General features: G+C 34.9%; 1 protein-coding gene across 6 annotated transcripts in view; it reads right to left on the reverse strand.

Annotated features, from left to right (window-relative positions):
• The window catches only part of LOC108694465 (fasciclin-1), a 315,697-nt gene that overhangs the window by 49,921 nt on the left and 260,763 nt on the right, over nt 1-5,013 (reverse strand). The gene's annotated exons all lie outside the window — the stretch shown is intronic.

The raw sequence follows: 5,013 nt of genomic DNA on the forward strand, positions 1-5,013 counted from the left end.
ATCTACCTCATTCTTAATTCTCATTCCCTTTCTCCATCGATGATGTTGAAGCCCGTTATCAAGCCGTAGCTTTTGCTCAATGGTTACACTCGCTTACAAACTAAACTGATTCCCTGCGCTAACTGTGTGCGCAACCAAGGGAGCGCAATAATTCAATGAGCAAGTACGGGTACCTGAGTCTCGTCGTGAACGAGCAAGTAGGCCGTTTTGAAGTGACTCGTTGTACCGGAAGGCCATAATGAAACCGCCCGCACATACTCCATCGTGACGATGAAATCTTTAACCGTCAAATTAACGCTGCGAGGGAGGCGCAATGCGCACGTGCGTCACAAGAGGTAGCTATATGACTTCCTCGTTAGGAAGCGAATGAGAAAAAAAATTAAAAGGATCTGTAAATCAATGATTATATTATTTCCTAAATAAATAAATATAATATCGCTCGAATGTTTGCATCGCAAAATAATATATCGTAGTAATGACCAATAAACGAATACAATAAGGTGTTTGAATTATAAATTATTTAATATGTATATTGAAAATATAACATAAACGTTTCGACTCACAGAGTCTTCATCAGTATAATAATTGTAAAAATTCAACTTTTCGTTCTGGCGTGTAAAAATGTAATTGAATATATGAGAAATGATTATATTATTTCCTACATGATTTTTTCTTGTTTCTTACTTGATTTTTATATGATTATTTAAATATTCTTTCTCTTTCTATCTCTCTCACTATTTTTCTGTCATGTCACTTTTCGTTTCTCTTTTGCTTATTCTATTTCATCACTCCTATTTATTTTATTTTATTTTATTTTATTCACCTTCGTATAATATTTTTTTCTAAATTCCTGCACTATTTGTTTATTAGTTTTCTCATTTTGTGTTTTCAAGCTTAATTGTTTTTATTTACTCATTCTGTGTGTTCTTAGGATACTTGCCCTAGAATAATACATTTTTTATCTCATTCTCTTTCTCTTTCTTTCTTTAATAAAACTCTTAGCTATTACTAATATTATTTCTGAAATTTTTAGATTTTAGAACACATTAATTTACTCAAGTGTTAAAAATTTATTATTTATCAACTTTGAAACGTCAAAATTTTATAAGATTTTAGAAATCAGAAATTCGTAATATCAGCTTTTAAATATTTATAAAATTTCTCGAAGTCTGAATCCTTCATACGTTGATTGACAGATCTCTATAAATTCGATATAGCCCCAAGGAGATCGTATACAGACGGATTCTCTCTCGTACTCCGGCCTGAAATATTCGGATATTCGGATATCCTCTTCGGAAGATGCGACTTCGGCACGTTAGTTGTCGAATCTATAGTACATCGAGCACGGTACTTTTGCGAACGAAACCGATTTGGGCGTCTCGTTTCATTTCAATTTTTCGACGGAAGAATTTTACTTCTGCACACGAAGGGGATTGGATAACGCTGCTGGAAGATTACGGTCGTGATGAAGAGATGCAAAGGCGATCGGCTCGAAGGAAGGAGGCGGCTGTAAACGATCGCAGGCGGCCGCAAGTCGAAGCGACTCGGATGCCATAAGACTGGAATTATTCTGTATAATTTCCGATTAGTGTCTCGTCCCGAGGAATTACAGTTACTAAGATCCTTCACCCCCTCTGGAATTTCGCCGACTGCCTCTCGCTATTCTCGCGAACGCCACGCTATCGAGCTTTCCGCGGCATCGTTTCTCTTAAAGGAGAACTTCGTTCCGCGCCGAATCCTTAAAGGCTCTCCTCTTCGAACCGGTGTTGGTAATCTCAAAGTGTTTAGCAAGCTTTTCGCCTGCGTTTACAACGTGATTCTCTTTGTTTAGCTGCACAAGAAAATGAAATTATTCATAACGTCGAAGTTCTGTGTGATCTTAGAATCTTGGAGAACATTTTCGTCACGCTAAAAGCTTGCAGAGGCGTCTCGCATCAACGAAGTCATTTTCTTATGCAATTATCGCGAGAGTATTTAAATCCAATAGCGTTTGACAGTAAATAACAAATGCATACAATAAAAATCTGTCTAATAAAATTTAATATAATTAGATGACGATTAATAAAAATGATAGTTAAACATTGAGAGAAATCTTATATTTAGTCAAAGTGTATCTTAGTGCTTAAATATTTTTATGTGAATTTATATACATATCTGATTTTGCAACTACGCTTCGAAAATCTTTTTTTTTTTTTATTAAATTGAAAAGCAATAATTTTTTATGCTATTAAGCATCTTCATAAGAAATGTTAATAATCTAGATAGTAACGAGAATCATAAATTGCGAATAATTTATTTAAGACTGGAAAAGATTTCGTCGCGCGATTTGCAGAATCAAATATGAATATAATTCACAAAAATATTTAAGCACTAAAAATCCACTTCGATCGAAAAGAATTTTTTTTCTTGTTAAATTTCTAGTTTTATCGGTCTTATAACTTTTACTTATAATAATATCACAGAATTTTTGTCTTTAAAGAAAAGACATTTTACAGGACCGAGGAATCCAAAAGTTTCCATAATCATTCCACGTGCCGATCGCATTTTTCCACATATTCTGTAAGTATGCTGGAAAAAAAGAAAAAGAGAGAGATGCTTAGCGTGCGTTCGAATGGTTAAAGTTATATCTTCGCCTAGCGCAAGCTTTCGGTCTCGTTCTCGAGGGAGAGCCATGCTCGACCGCGAACACGTCCGACAACGTAAAACTTTCCGACATCTAGCAGTGCGTTTTTCCTTCTTCTGCCATCCTCTCCGAGGATGGTCTCTCTCTTTTTCGAGAAACGCGGGGGAGAGCTTAAAGATTTAACACCGGGGAGAAAAAGTTGTCGGCTGAAGCGACCGTGCAGCACGCGCTCATAAACGATCAACTTTACCAGGCACCGCTTTTTTTCATGAGACTTCCGCTGATTTTCCTTTCTCCGCGCAGAAGAAGAGAACTTTGCGGAGCAACATTGGATGCGACTCATCGCGACGACTCTCTTACTTTCGCGTCACCGCGCACCGCGGAGGAACGATCACGTCGGGGATGTTTGTATTATTGCGATAGTTAGACTTTCGGCGGAAACGACACCGTGAGAAAGTATCTTCGACTGCTTTCTCGTATCCAAAGAAACGTTGAACTAAGATTAGAAATATCCGATAGAAAAATTCGCGCTTCTTTTCAACATTGGCTGCATTCAGCAGAAAAAGCAGCTTTGCAACTGTTGTAAGATTCTTCAATATGATTACACGAGAAAAAATAGTTTGGGTGATTCAGTAAATCTTGCTGCGCGAGTTCAACATCTATAACTAAAAAGATCTTATGATTTAACAAAGAAGTTATGTTTGTAAGCAATTATCAATTCGGCTACAATTCTTTCCTACAATGACAATTGTTAATGTAATAAGTTTTTTTTGTTATAATAGCAAAAGTATGCACCATTTTACAATAGTTCGCATCTCAATCAGTTTAACCCCCAAACAATATTTAAAAAATATATTTTTAAAATATTTATCTAATATTTTTACATTAAATAAATATTTAACAAATTTTTTAAAAATATTGTGTATATGATTGAGATATTTTATTGAGCTATTTGGTTATCCGAAAAGTTCGTGCCGACTAACCTATATAATTTAATAAATGTATACTAAAATTTAAATCTGCGTTTCAATTTTCTTTCAACATCGGCACGAACTTTTCGGACAACCCAATATATATTGGATTTTGATTTTCGTAGAAAGTTATCTTTGCTGTATTAACAGATTTGCTGTTCAATTACAACAAATGTACTTATCTATAATCGTTAATTTTATTCAACTATACAATTTTGCTAATTTAACACAGAAAAATAGCAATTACGGTTGTAAATTTGAATCAGTGAATTTTTAGTTATTGTTTTAACAAATCTTTTTTTTTCATGTAGCTTTTGCTTAGTTTTTTGCCGGATCTATAAATGTTTAATTATATTAAGAAAGTTTAAAACAGTTGCAAAGCTTCTTTTCTTCTGAACGTAATCATTCAAATTGCTACGATAACTAAATATTTTGCTTTTATTTTCGCTATATTTATCATTTAAGATTACATTTTTTGAAACAGAATGTTTTTTGTTAATCCCATATCAATTAATATAATTCGTTTAGACTTTCTTAAAAATTGAAGCTTACAATAATTAATTAATCAATTCGCTTTCTTAATATTGACCTGTAAAATTTGCATCTTAAAGATATCTTACGATTGGTACTGTGTCAAATATCATTACTCGATAATTCGATATATACGTGCAAGGCGATCGATACTTCATTCTGCTTGGTATATCAATATTAATAAAGCAGTTCCGTTATTTACAGATTATAAGTTTGAAGTTCCTTTTTCAGGACCTCGAGGAATATCAGTAAACTCTCGCAAGGTTCATTATTTATAGGAAATACTGAAAGGGAACGTTCGTATGAGAATTGGCTAAAAATAAATTTATAATTAAAGGCTGTCAAGTACGGAACTCCTTTGACGTTTCACTCGAGAAAAAGTCTCGATGTAAGAGAAAGTATAGATAAACCGGTCTGGTGTATTTATAATATTTGCTATAGATAATCGATGTTCCAGACTATCGAGGAGAACTCCTCCTAAACTCTTTGTTGTGCTGCAGCGTTTCGATCACCTTGCGTATACGTGTATGTACAAATACGTACGCACGAAAGAGCGTGTAACTTTCGGGGTGACGTGAACAATGCAAGTTGGAACGTAGAACGAAGGTTGGGGGGAGGCTGGAGAGGGCTACTCGCAACTCGGCAAAGTACAAGGAGCGAATAGACTCAGAGATTCTATGAGCATAAGATGCTTGCCAAAGTAGCAAGGTGAGCAAGTTCGCTGTGTGGATACAGGCGAGAGAAGGGGTCGCAACGAGATTCAAAGCGCGAGATAACGCCGGAGTAGAGCACCTCGAATTCTCGATAGTAGGTATATATGTGTGTGTGTGTATGTATATATATATATATATATAAAATGTTATACTTCGATATTTATGAGATTTATTG

The sequence above is a fragment of the Atta colombica genome, unplaced genomic scaffold (genome assembly GCF_001594045.1).
Source record: "Atta colombica isolate Treedump-2 unplaced genomic scaffold, Acol1.0 scaffold12, whole genome shotgun sequence".
Classification (NCBI taxonomy): domain Eukaryota; kingdom Metazoa; phylum Arthropoda; class Insecta; order Hymenoptera; family Formicidae; genus Atta; species Atta colombica.